This window comes from Tubulanus polymorphus, chromosome 6 (genome assembly GCF_964204645.1).
Source record: "Tubulanus polymorphus chromosome 6, tnTubPoly1.2, whole genome shotgun sequence".
NCBI classification, from domain to species: Eukaryota; Metazoa; Nemertea; class Palaeonemertea; order Tubulaniformes; family Tubulanidae; genus Tubulanus; species Tubulanus polymorphus.
Window position 1 is genome coordinate 22,949,382 of NC_134030.1, and position 24,642 is coordinate 22,974,023.

Sequence of the window (24,642 nt, forward strand, 5' to 3'; positions counted from 1 at the left end):
ATATCTACTACCCCCATCCCCTCCCTCCTCTCTCTCCTCTCTTCTCTCACTGTCTCCTCTCACTCCCTTCTCTCTCTCCCCATCTCTCTCCCTCCACTCTCTCCCCATCTCTCACTCCCCTCCTCTCTCTTCTCACTCCCCTCTCTCTCCCTCCTCTCTCTCTCCCTCTCTCCTCTCTCTCTCCCTCTCTCCCTCCTCACTCCTCTCTCTTCTCTCTCCCTCCTCTCTCCTTCTCTCTCCCTTTCTCCTCTCTCTCTCCCTCTCTCCCTCCTCACTCCTCTCTCTTCTCACTCCCCTCTCTCTCCCTCCTCTCTCTCTCCCTCTCTCCTCTCTCTCTCCCTCTCTCCCTCCTCACTCCTCTCTCTTCTCTCTCCCTCTCTCCCCTCTCTCTCCCTCCTCTCTCCTCTCTCTTCTCTCTCCTCTCTCCCCGTCGCAATATCAGTAAATAACAATTTAATGTCTGATTCTTCACGTTATAAAGTCATTTAATTTTGCGTCGCCTCGTCAGAGACATGTCTAGTAACGTTTCCATTTATTCTGCGCCTTCAACTGGAATTACACCGTCAAAATGTTTGTCACTAACACCCCCTCCCCCTCCTCACGCCTCTAACACCCCTCCCCCTCCTAAGTAACCTTAGCCCTAACAGATGAAACGACCCCTAACGGATGAACCACTGACCCCTGATAGAAACCCTATCACAGGCGTTCATCACCTCATCGCTCGCTCGCGTCGCACGTGTTCAGAATTCATTTACACACAATCAGACCGGACACAAACCAGACGTCAAATAATTCTTAATTCATATAATATTTCATCGAAGCTATCGACATCACAATAGATAAATGATGATATGGATTGAAAGTTCGGTCAGGTCCCGGGTAGCCCTGAGACCGAACACTTTTTTCTGGTCACCGGTTGCCACACTTGACTGGTCACGAGTCACCACACTGACCACACAAACTAGCTATCACTGCCAATCACTACTCGTCTATGGTCTAGTGGTTAGTGTGCTCGGCTGACGTGCCTTGGGTCGCAGGTTCGAGTCCTGTTAGGGTTAGGGTTACGGGTGACCTGGGGGTTTCAGTCGAGCTAGGGTTAGGGTTACAGGCGACCTAGGGTTACGGCTGAGCCTAGAGATAGGGTAATTGAGAAACTAGGGACGTCTCGGGATGTATTGCCGTTCCAGTTGACATCTTTTTTTGTATCTTTCGTACCGGAAAATCTGCAGGAAATTCATCGCATCTCATGAAATCCCTTCTGCCATCAGAGAACTGTCATCGTTTTATGACGAGATGAATTGTAATACAAATAGTGTGTTTCACATTGAGATACTGAAACGACTGTTCACTTCATCTCTTAACATTGACGGCTCTGATCAAGGATGATACTTCTAACGTATCCTTTTTCACAACCCATCTATTTCTCATAAATACATTCCGCAGATTCGATAAAATGATAAAACAATTTCCTCCTTGTCCGAACCAGGGGCCAGTTGCATAGTCATGGCTTAGACTTAAGACCATTTTAATACAAACTTAGTTCTATAGCTAACCTAACAACTTAAGACCAGTCTTAAGATTTAAGACCACTTTTGGACTTAAGTCCCGACTGTACAACTGGCCCCAGTAGTTTATAGGATGTACAGTGTGTATAGAATACATCGGAATTCTCTATTTACAAATTGAATGTCAACTACATAATGAATGGATTATTTGCGTGTGTCAGACTCAGCGGAGGTGCATTAGGCTCTCTACACTCCCTCATCTCTCTCTCTCTCTTCTCTCTTTGGTTCTGGTCGTAATATTCATTTTTCTAAAGAATGACATTGAATGACAAATATTCTGTAAGTACCCTCGCTTGCTCCTCGCTCGGTTGGTTCAGTGGCCATGAAACAAAATATGAGTGATCTACTCGATACGGAGTGCGTGTCCGATATCGTGTCCTACTCAACTCCTCCAGCTCCGACCAAAGAGAAAATAGATTTCTGTTTCAATCCATAATTATCATCATCATCAAACTGTTGTCGAGAAATGGTCTTAAACTGAAGACCAGTCTAAGCTGATTTTGGTTCTATAACCAATCTATCAACTTCAGTCTAAACTCATTCTGGTTCCATAATAAATCTATCAACTTAAGACCAGCCTAAGCTAATTTGGTTCTATAGACAATTTAAAAACTTAAGACCAGTCTGAACTCATTCTGGTTCTATAGACAATCTAACTACTTAAGACCAGTCTAAACTCATTTTGGTTCTATAACCAATCTAACAACTTAAGACCAGTCTAAACTTAACTGTTTCCATCTTTATTTCAAACTTTTCAGTTCACAAACGTGACATATTTGGATATATATATATATGTATATTAAATGCGTGGAGACGACCCGGAGGTGAGATTTGTGTTCAATAAAAGGCTCGACAAAGTAAACGGGTCGTTTAGTAGTAGTAGAATATCAAGGGCAGGTGTAGCTAAAGGTAAAACGATAATATCGTACCATCATTTAACACGTGATCAACGAAAACAGCAACTTCACGTGCGATATCATCGAGAGGTGATTACATCACACGTGGAATACCCGATTAGTTCGTAATCTCCATTCAACGCGATTAGGTTCGAATCTCAAATAAATGTGAAAATGTTAAAAGAGATTAAAACGAAACGATCACCTGTCCTGATCGCGAACCGTTTCACGCGGTAAATATGGCGTCCGGTTTTGTTTCTGCCTGTCATTACCCGTCATGCATCGTTATTATTGCGTGATAATTGGATTTATCAGGACAGGAAGCGGAAGTGATCAGTTATTGCAGAAGTAATTGATGATTTGTCAAAGCGATGAAGGATGCTCGTACTTAGAACTGTAATACTTCATCTGACAGCAGTTCTGTCAACAACTCAGTGCTGCCAGTAACCTAAATCTGAGGAATTGGATTCGGCGAATTAGATGTTAACCTAAAACTGAGGAATTGGATTCGGCGAATTAAATGTTAACCTAAAAGTGAGGAATTGGATTCGGCGAATTAAATGTTAACCTAAAACTGAGAAACTGGATTTGGCGAATTAAATATTAACCTAAATCTGAGGAATTGGATTCGGCGAATTAAATGTTAACCTAAAACTGAGGAACTGGATTTGGCTCGTTCGAATGAAACGTTACACGCCTACACCGGAAATAAAATCTCGCGATTCAATCAAATTCTGAGGACACTTTGAATAAAATTCGACTAAATGTTAATTATCTGAAGTGGTTTTTCAGCTCTGATGTTGGGTCAAGCACTCACTCTAATTACCCAGCAACATCCGGCTAAAATCTAAAATAGCTCAAGTGATCGCTTTCAAATTAACGTTGAAACGTTGCGACCGTTACTAACTGACCAATCACAAGAGAATATGAAGCAACGATTTTAGTTACGTTTGATATCAGTTTTGTTTGAATTCTCAATACTTTTAAATTGATATTTCAAACCATTCGAATAAAGCCTCTGTTATAAAGTACACATTAGAATGTGAACCTCCACCCTCTCTCCTCCACTCACCCCTCTCTCCTCCCCTCATCCCTCTCTCCTCCCCTCAACCTCATCTCTCTCCTCCCCTCACCCTCTCTCCTCCCCTCAACCTCATCTCTCTCCTCCCATCACCCCTCTCTCCTACCCTAATCCTCACCCCTCTCTCTCACTCTCCTCCCCTCACCACTTCGCTCACTCCCCTCCCCTCACCCCCGACCTCACCTCTCCCCTCACCCTCACCCCTCTCCCTCCCCTCACCCTCACCCCTCTCCCTCCCCCTCACCCTCGCCTCTCTCCCAACCCCTCACTCTCACTCACTGACTAGCTGTTATTCCAATTAACAGTTGACAGGTTTAAGTATGATTGGCAGCTGTAGGGTTTCAATTAATCAAATCTACCAAATTAATCCTATTACATTTTAATTAATTTCTCTTTGTAATTAATTGCTTTGAGGTGTTTGTCACTTTGTGTTAATACAATGTAATCAAGTATGAAGTTTGATAAGGTCAAACAGGTCAATCGAACCGAACAAACAACCGAGTCCGGGTAACTTGTGAAACTCTGTAAAAACATTAAACCTTTTATCTCAACACTTTCAATATTTTTATGTCACTGTAAAAAATGAGTTTATATTGCCAGTACGGTATGTCTGCTGCTGCTGCTGCTGCCGCTGCCGATGCCGCTGCCACTGCCACTGCCGCTTCTGATGCCGATCTGTCCCAGTCTCTGATAGGAGTTTATCGAGTGTTAATAGCACGGATCTGATGTGGTTTTAACTTGTCGGTAGCTGTTGATTACTCTTGGTGTATCATGGGCAGCGGGGATGGATATCATCACCTACAGATACATCCAGCATCCAGTAACACATCCTCCGGCTACTGACTGATTGTCAGCGGCGACAATAGCAGTAGATGATGCTTTAATGCCAATATGGCCGCAAGGCAGCAGTCGACAGAGGAATAAACTCAACGCGACATTAGAATGTTCTAGTTGAGGTCAGAGCGCGATACGATTCATTGAACATCTCTGAGAATATTGCAGAATTCACCAGAGAAAATAGTTTGAATCGGAAAAACATTTTATATTGTCTAAATAACTCTCACGGGAAACGTTTTATGGGAATCTGGATCCAGTTCGTCAGTTCTGAGATAAATGTGACTCTAGAGATAAATATTGAATATGAACTGATTTCAATTCAGAGTTAACTCTAAGTCACAACTGTGAAACTGGATCCAGAGTTCAGAGATAGCTCTAACTCACAACTGTGGAACTGGGTCCTGAGTTCACAGTTAACTCTCACACTGTGGAACTGGGCCCCGAATATTATATCTGTGACTGCAGTAGCGATATCTAGGACTCTGTGGCACCGCGGAATTCAATCAAAAAATCTGTTCAGCAAAAAGTTGTACTGATTCATATATATATTGTACCTGATGAATTGACAGTTGTATGGACCCCCACCGCCCCTCCGCCCCTCCACCCCTCCACCCTTCCGCCCTTCCGCCCCCCTGTATGATCCCCTCCAGGTGTAACCATCACAAGCAAACAGACACGGTCCCGCATCAGCAGCCGCCGCTGGCTATCGTACACTGGTTTATTGAAGCGAGGGAACAGGTAGCTAATTATCCATCGTCTTCTAAACTACACGACGAAGAACGAACGGTTCCGGTTCCGGTTGTGACGGCCTTGGGTCAAAACAGCGGTCGTCATAATTACCGCGCGAAACCGACTCAATTCGCATTGATGTCACGTGACTGAGCACGCTGACAGTATTCACGATGATACGAGACTCCATGTGTGCGTGGTGGTGTGCGTGGTGCGTGCGTGGCTGCGTGCCATGGCTCTGTCCATCGCCCTTTTAAAAAACTTCCGAAAGATCAAAAGGCTGTCCATTTAACAGAGAAAAGACTAATCCAACATGGCGGACAGGTGACTTCCTAATCTCTCATCGCCCATAATGCACAGCTCAGACCGGAACTTCCTTGAAAGGCGCCTCGACATTTAGACAGGCCAGGTCATTAGATAGAAATAAATGTTCTCAGAAAGATCTCTTGTTATTTTGTTATTCTATCATCATTTCTCCGGCCATATCCAACCGCACGATTTGGAGTCGTTACCCAATGTAGGTGTAGGAGTTCAGTGGGTTCGAATCCCATATTTTGCCGGTAACGCGCTCGGTTATCTGTAATTGGATACGGTGAGGTTTTTGAGTAGATATCGCGGTCAATAAAATCGAACAGAAATTCGTACGAAATGATTCTATTTTTTACGAAATCAATTTATTTGTATTTGCGGCAGAAATAGCGGCGGTAATAGCCTCAGTAGTGGTGACACTAGATCTAGTGTAACCACTACTGACGCTCTATAGAGACTGGTTGCCGCAAACACAGAGACTGGTTAACGCGAAAACAGACACCGGTTAATCGAGTATCAAAAAACTGATCGAAACAAAAACCGGAGCATTCCTTCTCCATCCGAGAGTCCATTTTGTGTCGTTTGAATTGCACGCTCGACTTGTTTGCGCTAGTTGTGCATAATCTATCTCCTCATCACTGGCTAATTCGTCTCCACACCAAGCTCCACATCGCGCACGGCCTGGCGAAAAATACCGATACCGCGTAAAAATAACCTTCATCACCGGTCACTGAATCTGTTCGCTATAGAGTTATTTCATTGTGATGTGTAGTTATTCGTAAATTGCATTTTCTGCGAAAGCGAATTTAACGGTTTCTTTGATATATTTATTGAAATGAAAATCACCTTAAAGTAAATAAGGCTTTAGAACTAGAATTAGCTGAAGTTAAGACTGATCTTAAGTTGTTAGATCGGTAATGGGAATAAGAGATAGTATTGAACTGAATTGTCGACTGGAACCAATGGACAAACCGATATCTAATCAATAGGCATAGTGTATGGTGTTTGTAATGTGTCTCTAATGGCCCCGGTTTGAAATTATTAATACACACAGTCTGTACGAGCCTAGGGTCACATAAACCCCCAGTAATCAATAGCTAATGACCATTGCTCCAGGAATATCAGTCCCTCGACGCATCCGAATCATCGCTTCCCCGCAATAGTTAACACTTTTTACATATTTGGCTTCGCGCTCGGGGCTCCAACACTCTGGATAATCGACATTTCCTTCTCTGTTAGGTTAATTCGGCGGTTTTTGTCGTATCCTATTAGCTGCCAAAATTAGTTATCAGGTCGAATTTCTCGTAGAATTTCAATTAATGGCCTCAAACCTGCTAAGTGCCACCCACCCACCTGAGGTTAGAGGTTTTCTTTTTTCAGGGTCATATAAAAATGAAGATCAATTTCTAGACAGCAAGACCACCACCATCGGGGCTTGGTTGTTAGTCAGGGCTTAAAAGTGGACTTGAATCTTGAAACTGGTCTGAAGTTGTTGGATTTGTTTTGGAACCAAATTCGACCTAGACTAGTCTGAAGATGCAAGATTGACTATATGAACGAAATGGTTAGAAAACCAAAATGAGTTCAGACTAGTCTTAAGATGTTAGATTGATTATAGAACCAAAATGAGTTTAGACTGGTCTGAAATTGATAGATTGGTGGTTATTGACCCCGAATGAGCTCAGGACTGAAATTAAACTGATCTTAAATTGATAGAATTATTCAAGGATTGAAAATTGAGTATTCTAGATGTCAGATACAGTACATTCTAACATCAGTCAGTATAGTGAATTAGTCGATGACCATCTCTAAAGATAGATAGACGGATATATGTCGCTCATTGACGTGATGTTATTAGGTAAATTGAAATCAATTCGTAGAAATATAGCGTGTAGCGGACCTTTTACTGCCATCAGAGATGTGAGCGTTATACACAAAATTGCAGCTATTACGTACGGTAGCTTTGACACAAACTCGCTGCCAGCTTACGACACATCTTTTCCCCTCGTGTCATGTACATTCGGTTTGGCTCACGATTTTTCCGGTAGCTGTCACTAGACATTATCATCATCAGATCGACTGAACGAAAGGTCGAGTTAACATCGAGTCCGGAGTCAATCCACAATGTCAACACGAAAACAAACTCACTTATAAAACAAACAAAAACATAAAAACATTTTGCGCCTAAAAAACTCGGGGTAGAATTTTACCGGTCTCAACTTTACCGCAGTAAGAGACAGAGTCTACTGTATTTCACAAACTCTTACTCAGTATTTGACACCAACTCGGGGTAGAATTATACCGGTCTCAACTTTACCGCAGTAAGAGACAGAGTCTACTGTATTTCACAAACTCTTATTCAGTATTTGACACCGACTCGGGGTAGAATTTTACCGGTCTCAACTTTACCGCAGTAAGAGACAGAGTCTACTGTATTTCACAAACTCTTACTCAGTATTTGACACCAACTCGGGGTAGAATTTTACCAGTCTCAACTTTACCGCAGTAAGAGACAGAGTCTACTGTATTTCACAAACTCTTACTCAGTATTTGACACCAACTCGGGGTAGAATTTTACCAGTCTCAACTTTACCGCAGTAAGAGACAGAGTCTACTGTATTTTATAAAATCTTACTCCGTATCTGACACCAACTCGGGGTAGAATTTTACCGGTCTCAACTTTACCGCAGTAAGAGACAGAGTCTACTGTATATCACAAACTCTTACTCAGTATTTGACACCAACTAGGGGTAGAATTTTACCGGTCTCAACTTTACCGCAGTAAGAGACAGAGTCTACTGTATTTTATAAAATCTTACTCCGTATCTGACACCAACTCGGGGTAGAATTTTACCGGTCTCAACTTTACCGCAGTAAGAGACAGAGTCTACTGTATATCACAAACTCTTACTCAGTATTTGACACCAACTCCGGGTAGAATTTTACCGGTCTCAACTTTACCGCAGTAAGAGACAGAGTCTACTGTATTTCACAAACTCTTACTCAGTATTTGACACCAACTCGGGGTAGAATTTTACCGGTCTCAACTTTACCGCAGTAAGAGACAGAGTCTACTGTATTTCACAAACTCTTACTCAGTATTTGACACCAACTCGGGGTAGAATTTTACCAGTCTCAACTTTACCGCAGTAAGAGACAGAGTCTACTGTATTTCACAAACTCTTACTCAGTATTTGACACCAACTCCGGGTAGAATTTTACCGGTCTCAACTTTACCGCAGTAAGAGACAGAGTCTACTGTATTTCACAAACTCTTACTCAGTATTTGACACCAACTCCGGGTAGAATTTTACCAGTCTCACCTTACCCCAGTAAGAGACAGAGTCTACTATATTTCGTGAACTGTATCTCCACAAACACTTTATATATCTGTTAGAAATGATCAACTCAGATAAAAATCCAAAATTCAATTCAAACAGATTCGCATCGATTCTTGGTAAAGATGAAAATGATGACAAATCAAAAGATCGCAGTTTTATTTTTAGCGATGAAGCGAATGAAGCACTTAATCTTCTCGTGATTAAGATACATTCATCACAATTTGCAGTAAATTACGGATTTTCTGTAAACAGATCCTTGGAGTCCATATAAACGACATAGCGAGACGTGATCGCGAGCGCGTGAGCTTAATGTTGGATTTACATGCGAAAAAAATCCGATTCGAAAATAAATCAAACTCGTGTCGACTGTCGACTGTCGACTGTCGATGTTATTTAATTAGTCTCGAGATTATAGCTGGAAATAACACGCCTTAATACTGTATTAAACAGAGTAGTCTGTGTAGGCGCCGTACAGATTGAAAACTAACACTGATTGCTGATATCTCGGAGACAAAACAATGACTGCGTTCAACCGAGTCAGAAGTCAAGGTCACTGTCAGTTCGACCAATCAGCGATACTAATAACTCAGGAACCCAGGACTGTGGAACTGGTTGCAGAACTGTGGAACTGGATCCAGAACTGTGGTACTGGGTCCAGAACTGTGGAACTTGATACAGAATTGTGGAACTAGGTCCAGAACTGTGGAACTGGGCCCTGAACTGTGGAAATGGGCCCTGAACTGCGGAACTGGGTCCATATCTTGGAGTCTTAAAAAACATTTTCTAATTCCCTGATGTTCGATAAACTTTCAAAACATTTTTATCTGTTAATTTCGAAAACACAAAGAACAAAACCAAAAATCATCTCTTATGAAGAAACTGTTTTTATTTATTAAAAAGCGCGGGTCACACCGAAAATCAATCAGTCAGAAACAAACATCATCTTCGAGGCAAAAATCGAAACTAATTTTCAGTTTAAAAACTTCAGTATTTAAAACAAAAAGCGATTTTTAACATTTTAATCAAGACGAGAAGTTTCAAATAAAACGGTCGCGTTTGAAATAGAAAAAGCTCGTCTCTGATTGGTCGGTTTGTCGGAGATGAACTTTTTTTATTGGCTATAGCCCGAGGCTGATTGGTTGTAACCGCGTTCAATCCGCCTGGGTTGATGATGAGATTCTGTCGTTACAAGTAGGACTAGAAAGCCTGCGCCCTCCTCCCCTCCTTCCCCGAGGGGGGGGGTGAAACTCTACACAATTTGTTGTAAAATGAAAATCTGTAATGAAGTTAATCTAAAGACTGATGTCGAAAGACGAACGAATCGTAAATCCCGAAATGATCTAGACGGATTAGAGAACGTTGTTACGTCATTTACTTCCTTCATGTCAGTTTCGGATTTGACAAGACAGGAAAGCTCGACATTTGACCCCGGGGCAGTGAGAGAGGGGAGAGAGGGGAGAGACAGACAGGCGTCGAGGTGTAACCCTCATCACTACAGCTCGAAATGAGGATTTAGCGAAACGAGATAAAGATATGAATATTCTCTTAAAAAAAATCGCTTGTAACAAGATTATTCCGTTTGAGTTCAATGACTTCTATCAGAAGCACAACTTTCCTTCCATACGAGATGTGGGTGAAAAAGAGAGATTTTGAGCTATATTTAACCAGCCCCCCTTCCCCCAGCCCCCCTCCTCCCCCCGCGCACACGAATACACCTCTTATTCATATCCGTTCTGTTAAATTAGCAAACAACAAAATGCTAATTTCATTGATGTCAAACTTGTCATCCAAATAATCGTTAAGATTCTTTACAAAAAAAGCTCGACAAAAATCGATATGTTTGAATTGTTTTTATCACGGGCAGAAATGCGGACGCTTTTAAGAGGACAACGTTTTTGAAAAGGTCAGAGAATATCAGCAGCAAATAGAAAACAGGATGAAATAGTTTAAACGGTCTTAAGAAGGCTGAGTTTGGTATCTTCCCGGAAAGACAAGGCGAACGAACAGTTTGTCGAACTCGTACGAACAAAGAATTCGTAATCGTGTTTTTAGACGAAATCAATAAACCGCGATACAACAACAAGATTACACCGTGTGTAATCTCGAATCAAACACAGCCGCAAGGCGACTACCCTGCCTCATATAGATAACATCGGCTTATATAAACACTTTACTCTCAAATTCATCAGTCTCAAAACTCGCTTTATGAATATCTGAAATGCGGTCTGTTAGGAACAGCGGATTAATGTTTGTACAATCATTTTCTTATTTGGCTGATGAAGTGGATAGTATGTGGATAGTATGTGGAATTACATAGTTCGTTCCACGTGATAGCGATGATAAAAGATCAATAGAAGACATTCCTAGAACTACGTCTCAGCGCGCTTTACAATCAAATATAGCAGGGGCGGATCTAAGAAAAGCGGAGCCACCCTTTTCTCGGATTAAGCAGAAAATACCGCGAATGATGTTAGACATTCTTGGAGAAATACATTCGAAAATATGCAATTTCCGAGAGGATCAGTGCAGCAAGTTCCAACTATTTCTATCTCGATGGAAAGAGGAGGGAGGGATAACCTGAACGGTAAAACAGGTTTATGAAAACCCGACATCACGCCATAGTTTTCGTCAGAACAGACTGTAAGTGATTGAGTTGTGTTCATAACCCTTTTGTGAAAAACCTTTAAAATGTAAAACAAACTTTGAGCTTCCTTCGCGAGTCATATCTGTAAATCCCTTCCAAAGACTGTTCGTGTCACAGTCTAAACTCGTGTGCTGTTTTTTACAAGTTCAAATTCAGATTTCTACCCATTCAGTTCCCATAAGAAAACGCGCTGTGAAGAGCTTATAGATTTTAGAAAATACAGCTAAAATCCATTATAGTTTTTTTCTTACAATTTGAAATAATTTCAGATTTGAATAACACAACACACTCAGGTCGCTTACCTTAGTAATTCTTATGTAACTCATTTGAGGAACTCGCGTCGGTTTGAAGCAAGCGCTGAATTTCAGCGAACCTGCAACAAAAAGTATATAATAACATATTGAAATATGAAATGGATTCAACTTCAGGTAAAGGTTTCATTTATTTGATTTCGGCTTCAAATGAGAAAATAAATACTTTCAAATAGTCAAATCCCTCGATGGTATATTAAGCCCTCCCTCTCCTCCCCTCAGGGGATATTAAGCCCCCTTTCCCTCTGGGGGATATTAAGCCCCCTCTCCTCCCCTCAGGGGAAATAAAGCCCCCTCTCCTCCCCTCAGGGGATATTAAGCCCCCTTCCCTCTGGGGGATATAAAGCCCTCCCTCTCCTCCCCTCAGGGGAAATTAAGCCCCCTCTCCTCCCCTCAGGGGATATTAAGCCCCCCTCTCCTCCCCTCAGGGGATATTAAGCCCCCTTCCCTCTGGGGGATTGAAACTGTTTCATTAGTTAAACGTGTTCTCTATGATGATGATGGAATCTACCGGAAAATGTTAAAATTCTACGCAGATAATTGCGATTTCGTGAGCCGAGTTTCCAGACACCGAGAGACAACATTTTCCATCAATTTTAAATGAACATTTTATCAGCTCAATGATTTCAATGCAGCTCCGTCGCGGCGCATTCGCTTTAACTCACATTACTGTACATAGATTTCCGAATATCAAAATTGATACGAGTACGAAATATCTATTTCACTCCGACTATTTCCAAGGAAAAAACAGTTCTACAATTGATTAATCACAAAAATTTAAAATAAAACCGTTTTAAAACTTAATAAACGGGTCACTTTCACTAAGTATATACATATGCTTTTTACAATACATATATACTTCCGGGAGGATTTAAAATTAAACAGTGCAGAACAGCGCCCCCTAGTGACGAAAACAAACATCTCTTGGCCAGTCGGATAGAGGCCAGTTGTGGTTCAATTCAATCACCTCATAAACCTATAATTCAGCGACTGGGCTCCGAACCATCTGTTTACTGTGTCTTTAGGTGAAATAATTCTATCATTCCCGACCCTTTCCACGGTATAAGCAAAAAACGCCCCCTGGTGGCTAGAAAGTGAAAACAGTTGTTCCTCTTCGTGATATTCAACCGATACAAACGGAATCTTAAGAAAACTGATAACAAATTCTTGTCGCGGTCGAAAACCAGTTTCGTCCTTATTAGAATAAACATTGGAGTTCATGGAGAAATATTAAACTAGTTGAGGAGAAGTGAATGAATGATATTCCGCTAACGAGTCGAGATACAAAATAAACACTTCAATACCATCTACATACTACACCATATGCACTTATATCAGTTTTGAGTTCAAGTGTGCTCGTTGTCAGTAGCGGCAGCGGCAGCAGCAGCAGCAGCAGCGGCAGCAGCGGCAGCAGCGGCAGCAGCAGCAGCAGGAGCAGCAGCAGCAGTAGCAGCAGCGGATTTTATTTACACTCCAACCATTTCCATAGTATATGGGTATGGGTATGGGTATGGGTATGGGTATGGGTATGGGTATGGGTATGGGTATGGGTATGGGTATGGGTATGGGTATGGGTATGGGTATGGGTATACTAGCGACCCCTGGTGGATCATCACTTGCCACAAGTGGAACCCTCTATTACCGCAGTATTTGATGTCCTACTGCACACTAGTGACACCTGGTGGATCCTCACTTGCCACAAGTGGAATCCTCTATTGCTGCAGAAGTTGAAGTCCTACTGCACACTAGCGACACCTGGTGTTAGTTCAGTGTAGTTTTGATAATATTAAAGTAGTTTCAGAGACACATGTTGTCAACGGTAACATTATTAATGATTTCAGGCAGAGAAATTTGATTAATACTTGAATAGAAGGAGACGATGGGACGATGAAGTGGAAGTGGATGTGGATGTGGATGTGGATGCAGTGACTGGTGATACCGAGTTTGCGTTTATTCATCACACAGTTAATTATATCAGTAATCAACCGAATGAATGAGAAACAGCAATCGGCATCAGTCAATTTATAGTCAGTTCTAAAACAGTTCTAAAACAGTTCGGTAAACGAATCAAATCTTAGAACACGTTAAAAATAGATAACTGAAATGAGTTTAAACTTGTCTTAAGTTGTTAGATTGGTTATAGAACTAAAATGAGTTTAAACTGGTCTGAAGTTGTTAGATTGTTTATAGAACTAAAATGAGTTTAGACTGGTCTTAAGTTGTTAGATTGGTTATGGAACTAAAATGAGTTTAGACTGGTCTTAAGTTGTTAGATTGGTTATAGAACTAAAATGAGTTTAGACTGGTCTTAAGTTGTTAGATTGGTTATAGAACTAAAATGAGTTTAGACTGGTCTTAAATTGATAGATCGGTTATAGAACTAAAATGAGTTTAGACTGGTCTTAGAATGATTGGCTATTGAACCAAAACGTCTGATCTTAAATCTAGACCGTTCATAATGATTCCTCCCGGCCAGTGTAGTTTCTCTCTCTCTCTCTTCTCTCTTTCTCTTTCCGTATGTGTTTGTGTTCGCAAGTCATGAACGTTAAGTTTTTAAGCTGGTCTGGAAATCACGAGGGAAATCACGTGTTAATCGTGCGGACCGTTGTCTAAATGAATTACTACTATAAATGTATTACTACGCGATGTTGCATCGAGTCCTTTTCACTGCTGCTGCTGCTGCTGCTGCCGCTGCTGCTGCCGCTGCTGCCACTGCTGCTGCCGCTGCTGCTGCCGCTGCTGCCACTGCTGCTGCCGCTGCTGCCGCTGCTGCTGCTGATACTGAGGGTAAATCAGAAATAAACCTATTTCTCCCATCTCACATAATTACAAACTGTGGCCGTGTGAAGCCTACTGCGGTAAGTGAAGCCTACTGCGGTAAGTGAAGCCTACATAATGTCATAATCCCTTCGTCAATCGTCACGGAATTCATTTTGATTCTGACCCAGTTTTCTAATCCGGTTACACTATAACACGTAGGTGCTGCACGGTTTGACATCGTCCTGACCGCTTTGTTAGCTTAACTAACTGACCACTGAGTGCGTACTAACTGACCACTGAGTAAGTACTGACTGACCAGTGAGTAAGTACCAACTGACCACTGAGTAAGTACTCACTGACCAGTAAGTACCAACTGACCAGTGAGTAAGTACTCACTGACCAGTGAGTAAGTACCAACTGACCACTGAGTGAGGACCAACTGACCACTCTGTGAGGACCAACTGACCACTGTGTGAGGACCAACTGACCGCTGTGTGAGGACCAACTGACTATTGAATAAATACGAACTGTAGCGATGGTACGAGATTGAAAAATCCATTTCGATTGGAAATGAAAGGATATTTGTTAGGTTTCTTTAAAAGTCAGTTGGACAGAACTGGATGCAGTTGGACAGAACTGGATGCAGTTGGACAGAACTGGATGCAGTTGGACAGAACTGGATGCAGTTGGACAGAACTGGATGCAGTTGGACAGAACTGGATGCAGTTGGACAGAACTGGATGCAGTTTGGACAGAACTGGATGCAGTTTGGACAGAGAGCGTGCGCGACATGTATCAAATACAAACTACACCACAACCAACAAACGCATTAAGCCATTTCCTCTTCAGCTATTCACTTCCGGTTCATGTTAAACGGACTCTGCAGGATGTGATACAGTGCACAGGTAGCGACCAAAGTGCAGAATCCTACTGCGCGATGAAAACATTCGGCTGAAACGTTTTTATTTCATACCCAATTGAAAGAAGATAAAATCAAAGTCGGATCGAACTTAATTTTGAAGTAGGACTGACTTAACATAGCGCCACCTAGTGGAATCAGAGTCGTTTAAACCGGTAGTGAACGCTTCGATTATTTCCGATACTGAGAACCCCGCAGTCCAATCATCATTTCATCGTGAAATCACCAATGCTTTTTACGAAGAGATTCCTCTAGATTCCTCTCGATTCGTCTAGATTCCTCTGTAAACGCAGTGTCGAATTTCATCCGTTTTTCGCCTTTTAAAACATTAATGGATTTTTCTTTTAGATTAATTCGATTTCAGGCACCGAATTATTTCGCTGATAATCATTATTTTACCGATAATGATGAATTATTGACACATCGCGGATATTCCAAAGTCTCCTCGATTACCGCAGCTGGAATCTGACTCGTCGCTCATTGAACGCAGAAACAAAAACTGTTTAATCAATTAACGGTGTGTTTTTCGACTCCGAAGTTCTCAGAAACTTTGCGTGAAAACTAATTGGTTTTATGAATGAGAAATGCCGACAGACGTAGCCAGCTTTCAGACCAGACGTTTAATGACTTCTCTGGTGCAATATACTCATTGATTGCGGGGAGGTCTCACCTCCCTGTTCAGACCCGCTATTTGAATAACATGCTCTAATTAGAAACTGAAAAAATATCACCTTTTCAGCGGGAAATCGTCTTTAGCCTTTAATTCATAACGTATATTAAAAACGTTGTAAATCGCTGCTGGGATTAATTAAAAACTGTGGTAATCAGCGAATAATAGCGGGTGTTGTTAGTGAATAGAGTCACTACACCTGACTGGTCGCCGGTCACCACACCTGACTGGTCGCCGGTCACCACACCTGACTGGTCGCCGGTCACCACACCTGACTGGTCACTGTCGCCACACCTGACTGGTCACCGGTCGCCACACTGACCAGACAAACTTACTATCACTGGTATTCACAACTGGTCTATGGTCTAGTGGTTAGTGTGCTCGGCTGGTGTGCTGGCGGTCGCAGGTTCGAGTCCAGCTAGGGTTAGGGTTACGGTCGAGCTAGGGTTAGTTGACGGTCGCGGGTGACCTCATGTTAGGTTTGTATGGGGTTAAGAATTTTGTTAAAAGAATGCAAGTGCTAGGGTGTTTTTGTTTTGAGTGTGTTTGAGAACCCGGGCCAAGTATATATATATATATATATCAGATCAACTCGAGTTAAGAATATAAAACCGTTAATGAAATAATACACAGACATAGAGATGGAGAGAGAAGTGATGTTCTCTGATCGGAAGCTGGTAACTGTCACTACGGCTGAGGATGGATTTATCATCATTCCATCGACCAGGATCCAGTTGCATAGTCGTGACTTAAGTCCAAAAGTGGTCTTAAATCAAGACTGGTCTTTAGTTGTTAGATTGGCTATACAACTATATTGGTCATAGTCTGGTCTCAAGTCTAAGCCATGACTATGCAACCAGCCCGTCACGTCTAAAGGCAGCCGTAGACTGTTGGTAAAACGGTTTGCCTAGGGGTAAAAAATCTAACTCAGGAAATGAAGGATCCTATGTGAAATGATTCCCTGGTAAGTGAGGGCGTCGCTAGTTTGTAGTAGGATATCTATCAACTTTGAGAATCACCAGGTGTCGCTAGTGTGCAATAGGTCATCGGCTTACTACGGCGATAGAGGATTCCACTTGTGGCAAGTGAGGATCACCAGGTGTCGCTAGTTGCAGTATGTCATTAACTCTCTGTTTTTGCGCTGTTTTAAAAATGATCTCCACAACAGGTTTTTGTCACAAATCAATTTCCCGTGATGGAACGAGTAATACACATCAACAGTTTCAGGTTGTGAAATGTGATCCCGGTGTTGGAGAGAGGAGAGAGAGAGAGAGTGGAGAGAGGAAGATAGGTGATGGAGAGAGAGGAGAGAGGAGAGAGAGAGGAGAGAGAGAGAAAGAGCAACGCGCAGACAAAAAACTAACGAATCAAAGGGAAACGATTTTTTTCTTGAGACCGTTCACCGTCTTAGCGCGATGACTTTTTACAATCGATTATCATTATATTATTGAGAGGAGAGAGGAGAGGAGAGGGAGGGAGGGGAGAGGGAGGGAGGGAGGGAGGGGAGAGGGAGAGAGGGAGGGTGAGAGGGAGGGAGAGAGAGAGGGAGAGGAGAGGAGAGGAGAGGGAGGGGAGAGGGAGAGGGAGAGGAGAGGAGAGGAGAGGAGAGGAGAGGAGAGGGAGGGGAGAGGGAGTGAGTGAGTGAGAAGGAAAGGGAGAGAGTAAAGGGAGAGATAGTTCATGTTCGTACTAATTTCTAGTATCAGTCATATCTTTTCGATCGGGTTCGAGTCCCGGAAATATCGGAGAAAAACTAGAAACCAACGAATTTTCCAGTGAACGATTTCTGACAAAACCGCGAGTAAATTACTCGCCGCGTTGTCTGAGAGTAACGTGTACGCTATTGTTTACTAGCGGAGTTAATTACTCTACCATACAAGTAGATTATAAGCAACGAGTAATGTCTAATTAATGAATTAAGACCCAATAGTGAAATGTAGTCACCTGGGATATTAACACGAGTGTAAGTAAAGCTAGGAGTAGTAACTCTGGTAACTGATCCACTCAACGGTTACGTGATCACATCCAGTATTCGACATTGAAGGGTTTACCTCAAATATCGGAATCATTTTAAGAGACGATGAGAGAACCCGGATCCTCGTTAACCCGGTATCAGAGTTATCCCTATATCAGTCAACCATGCTCCATAGTAACAATAAGAAACCATGGTTCTGACAAATTACAAAATGTCCTCATCTAGGATTGTTTTGCTTCCACATCCTATGAGACAAATAGTACTGTATGGGTGTAAGTAGTGCTACTAGTGAATATAGTAACTAGTGAAAACTAGTGAAAATATTAACCTTTGAAGTTACCTGGCGAAGCTATCAGACATTAGCAAACAGCTATCTTACTCTACGAGAGATAGATTAGATAATTCTCAATGCTTTGATAAGATAAGACTATTGATGGAGCTATTTTGATTGACAAGTTGTTGACAATTCAATTAACAATTGACAAGTTGAAACGTGTGGATATCTGATGATGAAACTGAAACAGAATATTCGTCAAAATGAAAAGGATTTTCGAGATTTATTTTCTCGGTAAAATTTTATTTTTAGAAGTTGTTTATATCCAAAATACAGAATTCTAATTCAAGTAATTTCATCTTCGATCTGAAACGCGTGATGTTTTACGTTTCATGTTTCATCGATCGATTCAGAGATTCCGAGATTCCGGACAAAGAACTTAGACTTCAATCATCACAGGTGATGAAAACGCGTCGTCTTTACTCAGTTATCAAAACAAGCAACAGATTCCTGGAAGGTAATTACTCAACGATTCTTTCATCGGTCGATTTAGAAATAAGAAGGATACTTTCATTTTCGGATGTCTCCGACCGACTAAACACTTTCATCATTAATCGAACAGGAGTTTGTCGGAGCTGCCCGGAACGTGATCATTTTGTTTCCTGACACGAGACAAAAGCGAAGAATGAGCTATAGCCAACATCTTAATCCTTACAAACAGCGAAATTATGAGGATGCACTTTTTGCAGCGGGGAAGAACATTTTCATATATTCAGCAGTATTTGATGACTAACTCGCTGTGATTGGCTGGTTTGCGAAATATCAACCGTAACCACCGACGAATCAGAATCAAGAACACGTCTTTCAGATTTGACGTAACAGTTAAAATATTCATAATCAAATCGATACGAATTTGAAATTCGGAGAATTTCATGTTCAAAGTAAGACTTTGAAAGTTGAAAATTATCTTTAAGAAAACGAGATCCGAATAACAGTCATGATGCCCTTTCCTCCCTCCTCCCTCCTCCCTCCCTTCCTCTCCTCCCCTCCTCCCTCCCTTCCTCTCCTCCCCTCATCCCTCCTCCCATCCTCCCCGTCAATGCAATAATTCTTTCTGATGGATGTATTTTGGGATTGTCAACATGTACGCCGAACTAATTATAGCTGATCGGAAGCTGTGTACGGGTAACACCTGACACGAATATGAGTCTCCCGTTCAGTGTGCGGTACAAAAAAAACACGTTCTAACAGCGCGACTTGGCGTGTTCATTAAATCAGGATTCGAACCCACGTTACGAAATCACTACAAGCTTCATTTTTATAATCATTAAAATAAAATGTTGGGTTGCTTATTTCGACCATTTCGGTGATGATCGCCAGTGGATTCGAACTCAATCGAACTCTATCTTTTCGATGTCGCTGCTGCGTAACATTTTGATCAATTATAAAGGATTCGAACCCACTTCATAAGATCCCTACAGCGATTATTCGCTTTTATCTTTTATCAAATACACTTAGGTCTCATTAAAGCTATAATTCTAGTCGTTATTTCTCCAAATCGCTGTTATTTCTCAGCGGGGATTTTTACTGAAACTATCCGTGTTTTAATGGCTTTAGAAATCCCGCTTAATATCACCTCAAGCGGTCATTAAAATTCGTCACAAATTCGTCGCTTTGTCCGGGGCTGTTGTCTCTGATTCACACGTTATAAAAACAGAGCCGTAAAATTTCAGCTGCTGTTGCTTTTTATTCACAGATAACAAAACCTAACTAATCCACTATTGTATCATATTATTACTCCTTAGATGATTTGCTTTAAAGTGTGTTTTGTTTGTAACTATATTTATGCTGTGTTTTAATAATCCCTTATGCATGAATTACCTAACCCCCCCCCCCCACCGGTGAGGCATTGACACCTGTATTAATAGGGAGGTAGGAGGGGCGGACGGAGGGACGGTGGGAGGAAGGGACGGACGGATGGACGGACGGACGGGTGGGTGTATCATTGTGGGGCTCTCTTTCTCTATATCGTCACAACACGGATCTATAGTATTTAGCGTTTTGTATCACATACCGCGGCGGTACCAGTCTCAGTCTCTTCGTTCGGGATTGTGTGGGGCGGTACCAGTCTCAGTCTCTTCGTTCGGGATTGTGTGGGGCGGTACCAGTCTCAGTCCCATCGTTCTGGATTGTGTGGGGCGGTACCAGTCTCAGTCTCTTCGTTCGGGATTGTGTGGGGCGGTACCAGTCTCAGTCTCTTCGTTCTGGATTGTGTGGGGCGGTACCAGTCTCAGTCTCTTCGTTCTGGATTGTGTGAATATAATTCACCAGTTTGTTATAACACTACTTTTTGGGAAGATGACTTATTAGAATAAAGTCGAAACGTTGAATAAACTACACGAGTTCATTAAGGAAACATTACCCAAGACTGACTGAAAGTGTGTCACCAATGGTTGTATAGTTATGTGTTTCTCAACTCTAGCATTTCGTTTTTATAAAAGAAAAGGTGTTTATAGGTTTGAACGCGTGTATCGTGAATCTCGTCCCAGGATGAAATTACTTTCTCTATCGCGTAACAAAAAACATGAAATTGCAGAAAGCAGATTTTCTCGCCGGAGCCGCTTTAGGGGGTAATTTCAAGCGGCGACTATTTGCAGGAAATTGCTCCAAATTGCTCGAGGTAAAACAGCATCAGACTGTTTCAAATTCGCTGCTGACTTTACAAACAACAACATCAGTAAAAAGTTCCACGAGAAAGGAAAAGATCGCGTGATTTTCGTGGAATCTTGTAGGAAGTGTAAAAATCGTTGTCTTCAGAAACAAAGTTTCGCGACAACTCAAACTTATCAACAACACAAAAAAATAGATCTAGCCAATAGTTCCACATTTTGAGACCCAGTTCTACGGTTTGGACTCAAATGCACAGTTCTAGAACCAATTCCACAGTTTTTTATCCAGTTCCACAGTTCTAGAACCATTTCCACTGTTCTGTATCTAGTTCCACAGTTCTGGACCCAGTTCCACAGTTCTGAACTCAGTTCCACACTCCTATATCTAGTTCCACAGATTCACAACCCAGTTCCACATTTCCACTGTCCAGATTATGTACAAAAAGTATACGTTTGACATTTCTCATGCGTCCAGTCACCGTCCAACATGGCTGCCGCGCAAATAAGGCAATTAATTGGCTTCTTTAAAAAACTAATCAGTGAGATTAGTCTGAATGATAAGCACTCAAAAATACCAGACACACGGCGTCTTTATGAGTCAAAAATCAGTATCTCATCATCTGGACCTGAATGTGACGATGGAATTAGAAAAACGTGTTTCGTGAGAGTGACTGACTACTGCTGCTGCTGGTTGTAAATAGATCTCACTAATGACGTAACTTGTGCGCGGTGCAAATATCTGTCAGAGCAGCAGAAAAAAATAACCATCGACTGGGCAGCAGTATCTCGAGAATAAAGCCGCTCCGGGTGGTATCTCGAGAACCTAGCCACTCCGGGCGGTATCTCGAGAACCTAGCCACTCCGGGCGGTATCTCGAGAACCTAGCCGCTCCGGGCAGTATCTCGAGAACCTAGCCGCTCCGGGCAGTATCTCGAGAACCTAGCCGCTCCGGGCAGTATCTCGAGAACCTAGCCGCTCCGGGCAGTATCTCTAGAACCTAGCCGCTCCGGGCAGTATCTCGAGAACCTAGCCGCTCCGGGCAGTATCTCGAGAACCTAGCCACTCCTCTAGAATCCTGCATCTCCAGCTGTTCATTCAATGACTTGTGTTCTTTCAATAAACAAGAATTCCAATTTCTATCGCAGTCTTCATCAGCGCGTCTAGAATGCAATATTGTAATTATCCCTTAAAAATAAGTGTGGTTCATTTGGGCGCTCCTCTCGTGGGGGACATATTACATTTTCATTCAAAGCATCAGAAAAAAAATATACAAATAACGAGGTGTTTTACGTCCTGTTTCGATGACGTGTCGACTGTAAATTAAAAACACCTTATGTCATTCGTACAAATGTGTTCGGCGTTAATTAGAAAAACACCAACGCACAACACCAGATGGCGTTGTGACTGACGATCGATTTTACAGTCTGGAAAAATTTTCAATTTTGAACTTCGAGCTCATTTTACAAGTCCTGAATCCAAACATCGTCTCAGAATGACCCTCGAAACATAGTCACTCTCGGTATGTGTGTGGTTTTCATTGATAATTGGTGTCCTACTGCGCACTAACGACACCTGGCGGTTCTTCACAATTTTAGCCTCTACAGCCACAGTAGTTGATGTCCTACTGCACACTAGCGACACCTGGTGGGTCCTCGCTTGGTATCCTCGCCTGCCACAGTATCGGTGACTTACAGTAAAAAGAGAATGAACAACTCGACGGACAAATTCAGTCTCATTCATTGTCATCCATTAACTTTGATGTCTTCGTTACCGGAAAGACGCTATTCGAAGGTCATTATTTTTCAATATTCGTCTCGTTTTGCATTATTTATTGGACAAGTGCCAATAAACAGAGCGTTCTCTCTGTCTACAGCTCGGCGACGGTTTAATTCCTGTTTGTCGACTTTCATATTTGTCATCCTCGTGTCGCGCGTGTCTGATCTTACAATTTCCGCGAGCGAAATTCAAGCGACATTCTTCAATTATTGCGTTCAAATTCGATTTGATTTCCACTCGAAATAGAACAACTAGGAATCAGTTTTTCACAGGCATGTGATTAACTCCCCGGAGTCGACCTAACCCCTGTCCACAGGCATGTTATTAACTCCCCGGAGTCGACCTAACCCCTGTCCACAGGCATGTGATTAACTCCCCGGAGTCGACCTAACCCCTGTCCACAGGCATGTGATTAACTCCCCGGAGTCGACCTAACCCCTGTCCACAGGCATGTGATTAACTCCCCGGAGTCGACCTAACCCCTGTCCACAGGCATGTTATTAACTCCCCGGAGACGACCTAACCCCAGTCCACAGGAATGAGATAAACTCCCCGGAGTCGACCTAACCCCTGTCCACAGGCATGTGATTAACTCCCCGGAGTCGACCTAACCCCTGTCCACAGGCATGTTATTAACTCCCCGGAGACGACCTAACCCCAGTCCACAGGAATGAGATAAACTCCCCGGAGACGACCTAACCCCTGTCCACAGGAATGAGATAAACTCCCCGGAGTCGACCTAACCCCTGTCCAAAGGCATGTTATTTACTCCCCGGAGACGACCTAACCCCTGTCCAAAAACCTTTAGATTTGAAAATAATCGATAACGAATAGAAAACGGTTAGGTATGAATAACTGTCTCTGATCGCTTCACTAAATTCATGAACTCGATACTGATACAATAAGCGGTGCCCCTTATTGACCGGTGATATCGATATCACTGCTGCTGCTGCTGCTGCTGCTGCTGCCGCCGCCGCTGCTGCTGCTGCCGCTGCTGGTACTGTTGCCGGTGGCGCTGTTTACAGCAATCATTAACCACGTGTAATTAGACGGTTTATGCTTCACCGGATGTATCCACCACTAATTTGCGCACGCATGTGTGCACCGGGCATGTCGGGAAATACCGTTAACTGATGATACGATGAACAATTAGTATTCACAATCATTCGTTACCACGCGACCGATTAAACACAGGAGGCTCGATACGACTCGCTATATCTCAGGCCTCAACCGTCGTTTCGTCTACCAGCGCCCGCTCGTTCGCGTTTTACACATCAACGCAACCAATTACCGACCGCGACGTACCGCCGCCGTGTCACGTGATTATCTCGATCACTTGTAAACAAACACGCTTCACTGATTGTTAAGTGGGAACTGTAGGTGGCGCTGATTCAAGACTAGTTTAGACAAACATCACCAGGTGTTATCAAAAAATAATTGTGGTGTTAACTCAACTGTGCAACTAGAAACAGTGGAACTGTGGAACTAGATACAGAACTGTGGAACTGGGTGACTGAACTGTGGAGATGTGGAACTGTGGAACTGGATACAGAACTGTGGAGATGTGGAACTGTGGAACTAGATACAGAACTGTGGAACTAGATACAGAACTGTGGAACTGGGTGACTGAACTGTGGAGATGTGGAACTGTGGAACTGGATACAGAACTGTGGAGATGTGGAACTGTGGAACTAGATATACCGTGGATCAAGATACGGAACTGTGGAACTGAGTCCAGAACTGTGGAACTAAATATAGAACTGTGGAAATGTGGAACTGCGTTTAGAACTGTGGAACTGCGGTCTGAAAAGTGGAACTGAGTTAAGAACTATGTATAAGGTTCAGAATTGTGACGCTGGATCCAGAACTTTGTTACTGGATTAAGA